The sequence below is a fragment of the Microtus ochrogaster genome, unplaced genomic scaffold, assembly GCF_000317375.1.
Source record: "Microtus ochrogaster isolate Prairie Vole_2 unplaced genomic scaffold, MicOch1.0 UNK89, whole genome shotgun sequence".
Lineage (NCBI taxonomy): Eukaryota > Metazoa > Chordata > Mammalia > Rodentia > Cricetidae > Microtus > Microtus ochrogaster.
The window spans coordinates 558,181-574,770 of NW_004949187.1; the positions used below are offsets into that span (position 1 = coordinate 558,181).

Here is a 16,590-nt window from a genome sequence, read left to right on the forward strand (position 1 = left end):
GGCAGCCTAGATCACTTCAGGGTTAGCCTCCTGTTACTTATTAAAGAGTGGAATTCTACATGTGGGAGAATTAGCCTCAGGCAGGAATAAGTTCCCTAATTGAATATCCAGGGCAATGTGTTCAGTCCTGAAAACATATACACACAACTAACAGAAATGGACTCAGCAGATTTTATTCATATATTTATATGTACTTATTCATACATATTTAACAAGGAGGAATTGGAAGGAAAGAATTTGGGGAGGGATGGAAAGAGAACAAGGAAGTGGAAAGTATGTAATATATCTTAATTTAATTTAATAAATTTTATATTTAATTTAAATAAATTTTAAACTAAAAAGCAGTTAGAGAGACAGCTGAGTAGGTAAGAGCACTGGGTGTTGTTACAGAGGACGCAAGTTCCATGCCCAGAAACCACCTCCTGGCTAACCATCTCTAGTCCAAAGCAATCTGATGCCCTCTTCTGGCCCCTGCAAGTACTGTGCATAGACACTTGCAGGCAAATACCCATATACAAAAACCCAAAATTATAATGTAAAAGAATGGAATGCTCTCCAGTGATGTCACAGCTTTGAGATAGACAGCAGGCAGGGCTAGCTAAAAGGAACTCATTCTGTGCCGTATGGAAGCAACTCTGTCTACCCTCTAAGCCAGTATGCCATGGTTATTCTGAGGTTAGAGTAGTTTAGCAGGACTAAGCTATCATCTAAGACAGCATCCACAGTGCTGATAGGTGACTTTTCCTTGATGCTTTCTGCATTCATGGTCTATGCATTTGTATGTGTGAGAATTGTGGCAGCAATACATGTTTCAAATATACTGATGCACTTAAATGTAAATCTAAACTATAGATTTCATCTGCCTGAGTGGCTACACTTGCAGTCCTCTGTCTCCATTTAAATTGTGCATTGTATATCCTGGTGCCTAAAAGAGATTTAAGGATGATAGCATATGTGGACTATAAAATCTCTTTTAGTCTGGTCCCTTTTTAGCATTCACCGGAGCTGGATGCATGCTGCTATTAATGAGATTCTTATTTGTTAAATGTTTAACTATTTCAAGTGAATTCTCCCTGGGAAGGCATATTAATTATACAACAGCTGTACCCCCAGCCTTTTAGAAAAAATGTTTCTGAGAAAGCTATCCTATGTGACCAATAATAATATACTTAAAAAAATAAAAACCTTTACGACCTAGCATCCTAACCTCTAACAGGCCTGGTTAGCATATTACTTTTCTTTGGGGTATTTTAGAGGCACTCCTCCCTTAGCTAAATTCTACTTGTGTGACTATGTCCTAAGCATTGGTGAATCCTTTGTATCACCAATTCTCCTCTTCTACGTCACAGCTTAGCAGTGGAGTGCTACCCAGTACATGGGATGACATTTACAGCCTCCGCACAATTAACTCCAAGTGGATCTTACACCTAAATGTCAAATGTGAGGTGCAGAACTTCCAGCAGATACTTGAGAAACCTGCCCCGGCCTTGGGAGATTTCTCTATGGCCCTGATGTATAAAGTAAAAACAGCATCTTCTCTCAGTCTGGGAATATGCTTGGTAGAGCTGGTAAGGGTCCGGGGCCAGCGCCTTTGGGGTTGCTCTAGGTCCTGAGATTCTAACTCTTTGCCTACGTGGGGCTGCTACGGTTATCAGTCCCAAGGCCAAAGTTCTTGAGGTATCGTGTCTTCCTCTTGTGCAACATCCTTTGATTAGCCTCTTCCTGAATTTGTATACTTCCTTTTAAAACCGAACCCATTGATTTTTATTAACAAGAGACCTTTTGAATTTGGCACAAATTTCTAGTCAATCTGGGATAGGTCTGTGTTTAGGGTGGAAGCCAGGGCTGGGACCAAACTATTCCTGTCACTTAGACCTCACTAGCCAATAAGAATCTCCAGCAAACCTGACAGTCAGATGGGAGGGTTCTTCCGGTCGCCAGACTTCTGGCTCCGCTCCTCCCACCGCGGAAGTCGGAAGCTACCACCTTGTGCAGCCTAGTTGTTTTGGCTGTGGGGAGAGCACCGGTAAACTAGCAAAGCCGCTTCACAGTGACTGAGGGGCTGCTGTTTGCAGACGGGGAGGAGTGGCTCGCCATGGTGAGCGAAGGGCTGCTGTCCCCAGGCTGGGAGGAGCGGCCGGCTGAGCCGCGGGAGCCGGGGTGGCGGGTTCTTCCCGGGACTGGGTGGGAGCGGTGGCCGGGGTTCGGCGTGGTCCTGCGTGGGCTTGCGTGGTCCCGCATGGGTGCTTGTGGGCCGGGCGGCAGCCTCTGAAAACTTCACTCCGTGGACTGCGTCAGTGCAGGGCATTGGGAGTGGTACTGTGCTTAGAAATAGCCTTGTTGTTGACGTCGCTGTGAAATGCCGGCTCCTGTGGTGTTTCTCTTTTCACAGTGGAAGACAGATTTGCCAAACTCGGAGAGCTCTGATCTAATGTCTTCCAGAAGTTCCACACTTTTAACATTGAACATTTAGGGTTAGGATCCGTCTGGAGTTCATTGTGTGGAGTTTGTAAACAATATCTCTGTATAGAGTAGCATCCCACTGCCAAACTGTGGTGTAGACGAGCAGAATTGGTGCTGATAGAATTGATGGCATAAGGATTTACCAATTGTTAGGAGACTTTAAGTCCCGTAAAGTAGAATTTAGATAAGGGAAGCTGCCTTCCAAATACCTCAGAGATAAGTAGTATGCTAACCATGCTTGTTAGAGATTAGTATAATAGGATTTGTTCCCTAGGATTAACCGGCTATAAAGCTATGTTTCCGTAAAAAGGCGACAACCCTGATTTATAACCAGCAGAAAGGCCCTTCCTTCCATCAAAGACCGTGCTTCTAAACGTGCTGCTCCAGGGCCAGTACAGGGTCACAGCCAACACTGAGTCCAGATGCCATACAGGTATATGAATTCTAGAACAGCTGCGTCTCCAATCTTTTTGAAAATCAGTTTTGAGTGTCTCCTGTGTTGATGGAGGTGGATTTGGACCTGGTCTGTAGCCCCACAGGGCATCGCCTTTGCTATCCTTCTGACTAACCACCCTAAAATCATTGATTACAGGTCTGTGGCACAAATTTGAGTCACATAATGGACTGCCCATTGTACTGACAAGAAAAGAGTTTGGTGTGGAACATGTCTTTTCCCTTTAGAATGGAAGTGGAGGAAGAGTGTCTTGTCTACCTGGTAGGGGGAAACGCCTAGGCAATAGCTAGATGACAGGCTAAGGTTTAAGGTGGTGAGCTGCAGGGGTCTCCATCATAATAAGGGCATGATGAGACAGGGTGAGTGATTCTTTCCTTGTAAATGAAGACACAGAACTGGTGGGTGTGCAGTTTAGGAAGGATAACTCGGAACTACTCAGTATTCAGTTTCCAATTAGGGAACACTCCTATGTAGGTTTGAAATCCTGGTTGACACAGTTAAGTTGGCTCAGAGGTTTGAGACACAGGCCATTGGCTAACTCTGTCAGCGTACAGTACTCAGCAGCTAACATTTTACATGGCCAAAGTCCTACATTGTCTTATTAATGGCCTTCTCTCTACCAGGGAATTGCCTACTCTGTTTCAAAGTCAGTATAAGTGAGTACAGTAATTCTTCCAATTATTTTTCTCATTTTTCTTTTTTTTTAACTTTTTATTTATTTATTTTTAATTTATTTATTTATTAAAGATTTCCGTCTCTTCCCCGCCACCGCCTCCCATTTCCCTCCCCCTCCCCCAATCAAGTCCCCCTCCCTCCTCAGCCCGAAGAGCACTTAGGGTTCCCTGACCTGTGGGAAGTCCAAGGAACCCCCACCTCCATCCAGGTCTAGTAAGTTGAGCATCCAAACTGCCTAGGCTCCTACAAAGCCAGTACGTGCAGTAGGATCAAAAACCCATTGCCATTGTTCTTGAGTTCTCCGTAGTCCTCCTTGTCCGCTATGTTCAGCGAGTCCGGTTTTATCCCATGCTTTTTCAGACCCAGGCCAGCTGGCCTTGGTGAGTTCCCAATAAAACATCCCCATTGTCTCAGTATGTGGGTTCACCCCTTGCTGTCCTTAGTTCCTTGCTCGTGCTCTCTCTCCTGCTCCTGATTTGGACCTTGAGAATTATGTCCAGTGCTCCAATGTGCGTCTCTGTCTCTGTCTCCTTTCATCGCCTGATGAAGGTTAATATTCAGGAGGTTGCCTATATGTTTTTCTTTGGGTTCTCCTTATTTAGCTTCTCTAGGATCACTAATTATAGGCTCAATGTCCTTTGTTTGTGGCTAGAATCCAAATATGAGTGAGTACATCCCATGCTCCTCTTTTTGGGTCTGGCTTACCTCACTCAGGATAGTGTTTTCTATTTCCATCCATTTGTACGCAAAATTCAAGAAGTCCTTGTTTTTTACTGCTGAGTAATACTCTAATATGTATATATTCCATACTTTCTTCATCCATTCTTCCATTGAAGGGCATCTAGGTTGTTTCCAGGTTCTGGCTATTACAAACAATGCTGCTATGAACATCGTAGAGCATATACTTTTGTTGTATGATAAGGCCTCTCTTGGGTATATTCCCAAGAGTGGTATATTTTTCTCATTTTAAAAAGGCAATTTTATTGATATTTTTAAAATTTCATTTTCTTTAAATGAATTACTGCTCTGATTAAATACATTACTTCTCTAATCTCCATTTATTTCATTTTTTGATGTTTCCTAGTCACTAAGAATTTCATTCAATTTTTTCTTAAATGCTGTTTATTTATTTATTACTATCAGTTTAAAACAGTGGTTCTCAACATGAGGTGGGGGTGGCATCCAGGATCAAATGACCCTGTCATAGGAGTCACCTAAGACCATTGGAAAACACAGGTATTAGTATTACCATTCATAGCAGTAGCAAAATTATAGTTATGAAGTAGAATTGTAAATAATTTTATAGTTGGGGGGGGTTGCCACAACTTGAGATACTAAAGAGTCAACACACTAAGAAGGTTGAGGACCACTAGGTTTAATCAGTGTCCCCTATACCTCAGGCTTGTCTCACATTCTGTAACTGAGAATTGCTCTGAACACCTGTTTCTGCTGACCAGGGCTGGACAGACCGTCCTTCCCTTCAAGGCTAGGCCTTGACTGGTCAGTTAGAAGGAAACCTAGTGAATGAGTAACTTTACTGGGAACTTACAAGTGAAGAGGGACTTGTATAAGAAGTGAGTTCACTGACCAAGTGTAAAGCAGGTACAATCACAGCTCAGACACAGATGACCAAGAACGAGGGTGTAAGGTTTTCTGCTGTGACACCAGTTGACATTCTCAATGAGCAATTAGGTAAACAATATTAGCTGATTGATAGATGTCCTGACTGGCCATTCCAGGTTCATAGAGCAGGAAATCAAGAATGTGGATAAAGAACTGAATTTAAAGTAAAGCCAAAGTACTATAGTTACACTAGTTAACCCAAATTTAAGAACAGAATAAAATGGTGTGGCCCTGGCTAACATGAATGTTATTTTCATGGTTTAAGCCAGAGAGACATCTCATGAGAAGTACTTGGTGTGCTCTAATACAAATCGCTAGTCTCTGGATCACATGGCCGTAAAGCCTGTTTCAACTTTTTAAAATAATTTTGGGGGATTATAATTACATCATTCCCACCATTTCTTTCCAGCCTCCAGGCCCTGATTGTTTTCTAATTTATGGCCTCTTTTTGCTTTAACAACAGTAGTGTTTGAATGGGACCTGTGTTTGGCCACAGACTTCCCAGCTATGAAGCAGTGGGTTGACTGGTCATTGAGTGTGCAATGGAATGTGCACACAAAGGACCCTGTGCCTCAGAAGAGGAACAGGAAGTACTCTGGGAGAATGGAAGAGTCTGCTAAACTACAGATTTCCCAGAGTAGGGCCTGTCTGCTGGGTAGAAGGGCGGAGCTGGAAAGGTCCTGTGTGAGTCATTTGATCTCTGCTCACCCAGCAGGGAAGCTGCTACTGTCCTGAGGCCCTGCTGGGTGGCTCTAGCTAATGAGGGACTCAGAGAAGGTTTAGCAATCAGGAATAGCAATAGGAGGTAGCTTGCAGGTTCTTCTGTAGAGAGCTGTAAGGAAGACCACAATATGTGCCACGTTGAGTGTGGTAGCCACTGTCCTCAGACCAGGAGGAGCAAGTTGGCTCTGCTATCAGAGTCCCAGCTGCTGGGACTGGGATGGACCTTCAGCCAGACTGTTTCTCTTCCTATATATGGTGACCTGGGCCGTGGCCCCTTGGCCTCTGAGTATCCCTGAGTGCTGATTCCCTGGGAAGAAGGAGGCTCTGCAGCCCTGGCCATAGGAAACTCTGGTGCTTGTAATAGAACTGTCCAGTGTGCACACACAGGCATTGCTTTTGGTGTGCAGTAGGAAAAGAGATGGGAAAACTGAAGGACTGATTGCTAGAAGTTTTTAAGATTGCACTCCGCATTCAGTTTTATCTGATAAATTTTACAAATAGTTTAGAATGTGGTAGAAGAGAGGTGATGGGTATCATCCCTCAGCAATACTTGATTGGGGAGGTTCATTTCCAGGGGACAAAGGAGTTTCCGAGCTGCAGAGGTATCTCAGGTGTGCATGGTGCTGTGCAGGTGGATAGGACAGAGTCCACACCTTGTGCCAAAGTTTATGTGGCAGGAAGCAGACTTTAAATTATCCTTCAACATTGTTTTGTGTGTGGGCTTCTTTGGGGCTGGGCTTGCCTGGATCCACAGGACACATCAGAGAGGGGTTACAGAGCCATAGCTTAGCTTCCTGAAGACCTCATTTTTTGGAGAGAGCTCCAGACCATGGGGCCTCTCTGTGTAGATGAGAGATCAGTAACTATGTAGATGAGAGGGTCAGAAATATAATCATGCAGGAGCCACTGAGTTGATTTTGTAAAGTGTGTGATTATTTAATTTCTATATACCTGCAACCATAAGAAACAGTGGTCAAATTCACATTTTCCCTGCCTGAGTTTCCTTGGGTCTTTTGATAAAAGCTTGACTATCTTTTTGTGCTTTTGTTTCTGGCTTTTTCTCTCTATCCCCTTATTTTTTTCACAAACATTGTGCACATTCTTTATTGTTTTAGCTTTGTGGTGAGTATAGAAGTCACACTCTGTCATTGTGTTTTCTATTCCTTCACAGTCCTATTGAGAATTCTAGAGTTTTTCAACATGACATATAGGTTTGGAATTAGCTTTCCAGTTAAAAAAATTGGGGATTTTTCTTTGAATTGTATTGAATTTATGCTGCAAAGTTGAACATACCAACATCTTTTTGTGTACTATGTCATGTTAATGGCATTGTTTGCAGTAACATAAAAGGGTAACAGACATTCTACATAATCCTTTGTTTAGAAACTACAGTGAGTGTGTCAGTCTGAAACTGATGTGAAATAATGTACAAAGCCAAAGGAGGACCAGCAATGTAGAATTTAGTGACACAGAATACATTGTTATGGCTACATAAAAGCTGTCCACCACGTATGATTTAATTGAGAAAACAAAGCGTGAAAATCAAACATGCTCCAGAATTGAACAGTGGATCTGAGTGTGACACGGGACTGTGTAGCAGCATGCGAAGTAAACTCTGATAGCAGTAGGTTAGGATTTCCCACAGAGTCAACTAAAACTAATTAAAACCGCGTTGCATTGTTATAGTTGCTGTAAAGTCGCACATATTTAGTGTGTGTATTCTGATATATTTGGACATATTACCTCCATGCACTAACCCCATTACCATTAACAACTCAGCAAACAGTGTTTTCCAGACATCCTTTTCCTGTCCGTGTGCTTGTGAGTGTCTACTGTCTACAGACTCCTCATAAATGACAGAATTGCTTTGCATCCCGGGGATCATCTCAGTATGTCTTCCATGCACTTGAGATTAGTATTATAAAATATCAGAATTCCCATGTTCATGGCAGCTATGAAATGACTGCATAAATATGAAAATAACCAAAATGTTAAGTTGTTGAGATCAAGCTGGGTGTCTTAGGAGGCCATTGTCCTGAATGAGTGAAGACAATAGCAGAGGTTAGACCATGATACACTTAAAGGGCTCCACAGCCAGTACTGTATCGGGCATGATCCATTTCTTTTGGATTTTCCAATTTGGTGGAGTGCAGGTTTATAAACTATGTTCTTATGGTTCTCTGAGTTTCCTTGGTGTCTCATAGGGACCCATTTTCAGTTCTGATTTATTAGTCTAGATAGTCTCTCTGTCTTTTAGTTAGTTTGGGTAAAGGTTTGTCTATCTTGTTGATTGAAAAGTTTCTGTACCTCGATAGTAAACCTCTCCACCAATACAGTAATCCAAGTCAAGACAAATTAAGAATTAAAAGTCTAGATTTAATGAGTAAATGCTCCTGGATGATTTTTTCACCCTCAGAGAGGAGAGAGGGAGAACAGACCGAAAAACCACATGGCCGTTCTCTAGTGTGCAGCTTAAATACCCTGTCAGTGTGGCCTTGAGCATCTCTGGGGTAGAAGCCACCATTTGGTGGCTTTCCTGAGATGGGGCACAGTTTGGAGAGAGGGAGAGAAGTGAGGGGAGGAGGGCCAAGTTGGAGCTTCTATCTGAACATCCCAGATTCCTTGAATATATGGGCTGGCTACTTCCTGTGGGCATGGGACATGTGAAGGAGGGGTTGGGGAGTCAGAGGACTCTCGCTCAACGGTTGGTATGGGTGTAGAAACACTTTTTTAACTGCCATCCTGGAGACCTCAGGAATCTGTTTCTTGAGGAAGCCGAGAGGACAGGTTGCTAGGCAAAAAATAGATTATTACCATAATAATAGTGAACGGGACTAGCCATGGATCATGAAGATTGTCTGCAAGAATAGAATGGAGATGCGCCCTGGTTGTACTGATAAAGATGAATAAACAAGGCAGAAGAGCAGCTAGGCTCTTCATTAGGATATTTTAGAAAACTGGAGGGTCCCAGCTGCTGGACGGACCATGTGTCCTGAGTAGGTGCCCACTTGAGCCTGGAGAGATGGTACCAGCATTGATGTCCCAGGAGCTTGGAAGCTGACGGGGTGGTGAAGATGATGGTGTAGGGTCCTGTCCACCAGGGCTTGAGAAACTTAGGCATTAGCTGTTTGAGGAGTACTCTGTCCCCTGGGAGAGTGGCGCAGGCTAAGGGGCAGATGGGTCTATTGGCATGGGGGCAGGGAGAGAGCTTTGAGATGTGAACAGAGAAAGCAGAGGTAAGGAAGGTACCTGATCAGTGGGGGAGTTAGGTGGGGATGTGGTGGCTAAGGAGGAAGGGCCTTCTGTAAAGGAGCTCAAAAGGACTTAGGGCCTGTGGGAGAGTGTGGGGTTGTCTGGAGGTGGGAAAGGGCAATGGGGAAGAGGGAAGGCCAAGATAGCCTGAGTTCAACGGAGAGCTTGCTGAGCTGTTGTTTAATGAGTCCGTTGGCCTTCACAATCTTTGCCAAGGATTGTGGACGGTAAGGATGTGGAGTTTCCAGGAAATGTTGAGAGCTTCTGACATGAGCTCCATGACCCTGGATTTGAAAACTGGCCCATTGTCCATTTGTTTGGTCTGTGGCACACCAAACCAAGGGATAATGAGTTCAGGAGTACCTGAGCCACCACAGCTGCTGTTTCCCTGGAGGTAGGAAGCGTGTCTGTTCATCCTTGATTGATCTTGTTGATAAAGGTATCAACAAGAGCTAGAAAATAATGGAGTTTTTTATGAGTGGATATATGGGTGAAATCAACCTGCCAGTCAGTCTTTGCTGGATTAGTTCCTCGAAGCTGGTGCAGGGGCTGATGCATCTGGAGAGCTCATTGGTTTGGCCTTGGCACACATCTGGCAAGAGGAGTGAACCTATAGAATAAGAGCTTGAAGATAGGTGGGATCAAAGAGGGGCTCTGAGAATAGAAAAAAGCTTTGGGGCCTGTGTGTAAGGTCTGGTGGATGTCTAAAATGATGGCCAGTGCTTGGACCTGAGGCTGAGGCAGTTATTTAAGGAGAGCTATCCATCCTTTGTCTGTGTGGCCCCCTTTAAAAGGAGTTTGTTCCTCTCCTCTGGTTGATAACAGGGTGCTAGGAGGGTATTAAAAACAAAATATGTTCTGTTGATCCAGAGGAGCTGGAGACCAGTCCCTGGGCTGTTGAGCCAGCCCTGGTGCATTGCCTGAGGCCACTGGGTCCTTGGAGGACTGCATCTGCAAGGAGCTGGAAGGCCTTCAAGAGCTTGGCTATAAGGGGTTTCTTAACTATGGGAGTGCCCTTTGTAGTGAAGAAGCCCATTTGCCTCCAAAGGACAGAATGGGTATGGGCTATTAGAAAGGCATATTTAGGGTCAGTATAGAGGTCAGCCCCTTGAACCTTGGCTGTCTGCAGCTCTCTAGTCAAAACAGTTAATTTGGTCTTTTGTGAAGATGTCCTCATTGGTAGGCGGGTTGTTTCAACTGTTTTAGTGGACGTGACCACTGCAAATGCTGCCTGGTGGGTTCCTGATCTGTCTGTAAGGGATCTTTCATCAACAAAGAGGGTGAGTTGGGGGGTTGTCATGGTTTGGTCTAGGAGACCAGGCTGGGGTGAGTGGAAAGCCTCCATAGCCTCTGAATAAGAGTGAGAGGTACCAGGGGAGGAGGGGACACGAAGGAGGATTGCAGGGTTTAGAGTTGGGCTAGAGGCCAAGGTAATTTGGGGGTTCTCTAGAAAGAATAAACAAAAGATTTGGACTCATGAGGGCCAAGGAGGGAGAGAGAATGACTCCAAGATCTGAGAGGTGGTGGGTGGAGTTACCGTGCCTGACTGGAGCAGCCTAATCTTAAGAACCTCCCCGGTGAGTTCAGCCTCTGCTGCTAGAGCTCTCAAGCATGGCTGCCCACCGCAGACGCTGGGGTCTCTTGTTTGAACAGAAAAGTGATGACCTGCTTTGAAGGCCCAACCAGTTGTACTAGAAGCCTTGTGGTCACGCTCAACCTTTCATCTGTTGGAAGGTGATACGGTCAGCTGGGGCCTGGAAGGGCTAGGGTGGGGGCTGTGAGGAGGGTACCTCAGAGCAAAGTGAAGTTAGGGATCCAGTAATGGAAGGATCCCATCAGGCCCAAGCCTGAATGAATCTGATTCGTGGTGGTCGGGGGATATAGATCCCACAGGACTTGGACTCTGTCAGAGGTGAGGATCTCGGACCCTGGGCTGAGTTGAATGCCCAAATACACCACAGTGGGAGAGCATAGCTGAGCCTTACATGGGAAACGCGATATTCCAGGGAGCAAAGGTAGTTTAGATGGCCCGTTGGAACAGAGGCGGGGAGGGGTTGCCGGGAAGGAGGTCATCTCCATATTGGTGTATTAGGACTAGAGTCAAAGGTGGAAAGATCCTGAGCCAAGGCTTGGCCAGAGAAATGAGGGCTGTCCTGTAAACTCTGAGGGAGGACCAGGTGTCAGGATCCTCCCTCTGGACGGTTAATGTTTTTTTTTTTAATATTTATTTATTTATTATGTATACAATATTCTGTCTGTGTGTATGACTGCAGGCCAGAAGAGGGCACCAGACCTCATTACAGATGGTTGTGAGCCACCATGTGGTTGCTGGGAATTGAACTCAGGACCTTTGGAAGAGCAGGCAATGCTCTTAACCTCTGAGCCATCTCTCCAGCCCCCGATGTTTTCATTATTATGTAGCAAGGGGACTTTTCTTTCTGTTCCAATCTATTTGGTACTTTGCATGCGTCTTGTACCTTCATAGGCACCTCCTTTAGGTTAAGAAATTTTTTCTTTTATGATTTTGCTGACAATTTTTTCTGGACCTTTGAGGTGGTATTCTCCTAGCTTGATCTTTTCATAGCTTCCCAGATTTTTTGGATATTTTGTGTCAGGAAGTTTTTAGATTTAACATTTTCTTTGACTGATCACCCATTTATTCTATCGTATCTTCAGTGCCTGAAGTTCTTTCTTTTATCTCCGTATTCAGTTGGTAAAACTTGCCTGTGCTGTTCTTTGTAGTCTTAAATCTTTCATTTCCAGGGTTCCCTAGGTTTGTGTTTTCTTTATTGCTCCTATTTCCAGTAACAGGTCTCATGCAGTTACATTTGTTTCCTTCAGTTGTGTTTCTTTTTTCTTCATTTATTTAAGAGATTTATTGGTTTTCTCTAATTTTTTGAGTTTTCCTGGATTCCTTCAGGGACTTATTGATTTCCTCCAATTGTTTTTTTTTTTCCTTCACTTTTTAAAAAAGGGATTTATTCTTTTCCTCTTTAAGGATGCTATCATCGTCACATAGTTGGTTTTAAGGTCTTTTTCTTGTGCTTCAGGTATGTTGGAATATTCAGGACCTGATATGGTAGGAGAGCTGGGCTCTTGTGGTGACATATATTACCTTGGCTGTTGTTGATTATGATCATAAGCTGATGTGTATGCATCTCAATTTGGGGTGATTCTAGGTCTAGATGCTGATTTCTGGGCTTGTCTTGGTTGGGTGGCAGTTTTGTTTCTGGTTTCTGATGTCTCTCTGGATTTTCAGTGTGTTGACTGAACATCGTCTTTATAGGCATGCTTGTGTGTGTTCATAAGAGACTGTTTGCTGCTGTTGGAATGGGAGGCCAGGGGAAGAAGATCCTAGGGATCAACAAAGACAAGTGGAGACGAGGGAGGGGAAGCTGCCTTTAGTATTATATTCCAGTTCTGGGGCAACTCTGAAAGTTAGGTCCCTAGTGGTAGATCTGCAGACAGCCTATCTCGTCTTCTGAAGTGCTTGGCATGTGTCTGATCAGGGGTGTCTGCCTGATGTTAGGTTCTGGGACACAGAAATGGTGTGTAGTTGGAGACTGCTCATTTGTTTTCTGGCCACCCAGACCCAAAATAGTCACATAGAAACTGTATTAATTAAAACACTGCTTGGCCTTTTAGCTCAGGCTTTTTATTAGCTAACTCTTACATCTTGAATTAACCCATTTCTATTAATCTATGTATATCCATGAGACTCAGTAAGGGTATACATAGATTTAAAGTCAGTTTACCAGTAAGGTTCTCTCTCTGGCCTATGTCTTTTTCAGCAGCTATGTGGTGTCTCCCTGACTCCACCTACTTTCTCTCTATAGCTCTTCCAGCCTGCTGTATTTTGCCCTGCTATAGGCTGAAGCAGCTTCTTTATTAACCAATGACAATGAAGCATATTCACAGCATACAGAGGGGAATCACACATCGATGGGGCTCTTGCACTGAGAAATTGAGTAGAATTAAAAAATAATGGGTTGATTTCTTAGATGTAATATTAAATCTGTTGGAATGTTATTATTGATAACTCATTCTTTTTTGTTCTTGGTTTTGAAGACAAGGTTTCTCTGTGTAGCCCTGACTGTTCTGAAACAGGCTGGCCTCCAATTCAGAGCTCTACCTTTCACTGGCTCCCTAGTGCTAGGATTAATGAAAGGTGGGCCAACACGCCTGGCTCTTTTAGTTTTTATGTTACTGGCTGGTAGGTCTGGAATGTAGGTTTTTGTGCTTGTCAAGCATATGCTATTGTGCTGATCTTCAGCTATATCTTGAATTTTGAAATTTTGCAGAGGGTATCATTCTGTTTTCCAGGACAGCATGTATTCATGACATTAATACTGCCTGAGCCTTCTGAACTAGTGGATTGCAGTTGTGTGACAGTTTTCCTACATGTTGTATATGTTTTGATGTTTTTTAAAGATGAATATGAGTATTTTGCCTGTATGCATGGACATGTACCACATTTGTGTCTTGTCAGATACAACCTCAGAACTCCTTAGCTTGGGGTAATGGATAGTTGTGAGCCCCCACGGCAATTGAGCCCACTTATTTGCAAGATCAGCAAGCAATTTTAACTGCTAAGCCATCTCTCCTGCCCTATGTTGTTTATTTATGATCCACATTTACATGGCTAATATATTCATCTGTCCATTTATAACTGTTTAGACATGCATTCCCTTCTAATAAGATCTTTTTAATGGTCCAGTTAAACTGCACACTTCAGGTTTCAGGAAAATGAAGACAGATCTGGAGTGAACGCATAAATCTTCTAGGAACTTCATTAAAAACTGCCCAGTTCTTTCTATCTTTTCTCTTTGATCGGTTGATATTTGTGGGGAGACAGGATGTTCATATGTATCCTTGTCTATCCGGGACTCATTGCCTAGATCATGCTGGCACCCAACTCAGTGAAACACACCTGTTCCTGTCTTCTGAATGCTGGGATTATAGGCTTTAGGCAGTACATTCAGCTTGTCCACCTTTTTTTTTGTAGTTAATAATTGTGCATACAGTGTCTCTGTGTTTACTCAGTACTGCTAATCTGTTTGCTCGTCTCTCTTTTTTTAAAAGTCTGTTAATTAGCATTTTTCTTGCAAGGCTATATCCCAATCAAAGGGCACAGAAATGACAGGGGTGAACCTCCTATTCAGTTTTCTTCTAAACTGACTTTGTGATTACTTTAGAATTTATGTGTTATGGAATAAGTCTAGTAAGCAACAGAAATATATGAATATATTGCTGAAGAAGAATACATTTACACTATACTTACTATCATGTTTTTTTATTGTACACATGTGTGGGATATTTTAGAATGCAATGACCTATGATGATGTGCATGTCAACTTCACTCGGGAAGAGTGGGCTTTGCTGGATCCCTCCCAGAAGAATCTCTACAAAGATGTGATGCTGGAAACCTATAGGAACCTCACTGCTATAGGTAAGACTGAATTTTCCTTCACTTTTTAAAACAAGGGGACAGCTGTTTCTTGATTATTGATGCTCTTCCGTCATTTCTGTTGAGAAAGAAGAAGGATTTGAATAAATCACGTGGGGTTCTAAGGTTCATTGAAAATAATAAATTACATTTTATATAATTTCCAATAATATAAATTTTCTTATACTATATTTTAGGCTATAATTGGGAAGACCATAATATTGAAGAAACTTGTCAAAATTCTAGAAGACACGGAAGGTAATTTTCATGTACAAGTGATATAAATGTGCCTCTGAGGAAATTTTAATGTGTCCTGGAAATTTTAAGGGAAACAGCAGTGTAAGGAAGCACAGCCTTGAGTTTATTGATGATTCTGAAATTCTCACTGAATCATGTACCTCAGTGTCAGCGAACTGATTTGTGTTTGTATGTTACTCTTTTAAGAAGGAAGACAAGGAAACAATGCCTTAAAGGATATCACCATGTGAATCATAGCCCCATGCGAGCTATGCTGTAGAACTGCCAATTCATTTAGTTTCAGACTACAGAGATATTACTAAAGGTATACACATTGAATAGATGATAAGTATATGTCCAAAATCTTCTAATAACTAAATAACTCATAGTAAAGCTGGTGTTACACATACACTTGTAGCGACTTTGCTAAATTTAGTGAAAGGGGAACTTTATGAGAGTCAAGAAAGTTGTGGAGAAACCTCAATCCCTATATCACATGTCCTTGAGGAACATAAAGTCAATCTGTGTAAATGCAATGTGGAAAACTTTTATTTGCTATTCTTCCTTTACGAGGTATATCATATGTCACTGTGGGTACAAGCCCTATGAGCATAGGGATATGGAAAAAGTAATCTTTCCTGGAGTAATTAGAAGTTATGTAGTAGCCCCCACTTTAAGTAGACTTGTTGAATGTGATACAAGTTTACATTTAATTAGGTTTTTTTTTTTTTTTTTTTTTTTACTTCATTGGGAATACATCAATAAACTACACTGCAGAAAAGCTCTGAGTATTGGCAACTTGGCAATTCTTTGGTTTGTCCTGGTCCACTTTGTAAATATATGATTCACAGTATAGGAGTATTTGTGAATGCGGGATGTCAAAGCTCTTGAGTTTTCTTCAAATATATGAAAACACTCATATAAATGATGCTATAAATGTGAGCCGTGTAATAAAGACTCTTAATATCACAGGACTCTTCAAAGACTCAAAACAACCTGTACGAAAGGGGACAGCATGAGTTAAACACAGTGATAAAACCTTAAGATCTGATTCCTCTTTACAATTCATTCAGGCAAAAAAAAAAAAAAAAAAGAAAAAGAAAAAAAGAAATTCATGAGTGTAATGTATGTGCTAAAACTTTTACATGTGCCAATTTTCTTCACAGCCATGGAAGAAGTCTTGCTGAAGAAAAACCCTGTGAATATACTCAATGTGCCAAGGCATTTCCATCTCACAGTCATCTTCAAAGGCATGAAATAATTCCTAGAGGAAGAAAACGCAATGAATGTAATCAGTGTGGTAAAATCTTTGCAAATCACAGTTATCTCCGAATACATAAAAGAACACACACTGGAGAGAAACCCTGTGAATGTAAGCAATGTGGTAAAGCCTTTGCACATCTTAGCAGCCTCCAAAGACATAAAAGAACACACACTGGAGAGAAACCCTACAGATGTAATCAGTGTGATAAGGCCTTTTCACAACCCACTAGTCTCCAAATACATATAAGAACGCATACTGGAGAGAAGCCCTATGTATGTTATCAATGCGGTAAAGCCTTTTCACAGCACAATATTCTCCGAGTACATAAAAGAACGCATACTGGAGAGAAACCCTACAAATGTAATGAATGTGGTGAAGGCTTTGCACGTCACAGTCATCTTCAAAAGCATGAAAGAATGCATACTGGAGAGAAACCCTACAAATGTAATGAAT

At 42.5% G+C, this 16,590-nt stretch overlaps 1 pseudogene; it reads left to right on the forward strand.

Annotated features, from left to right (window-relative positions):
• The first annotated feature begins 1,964 nt into the window (after window positions 1-1,964).
• LOC101984273 overlaps window positions 1,965-16,590 on the forward strand; it is a 398,439-nt pseudogene continuing 383,813 nt past the window's right edge.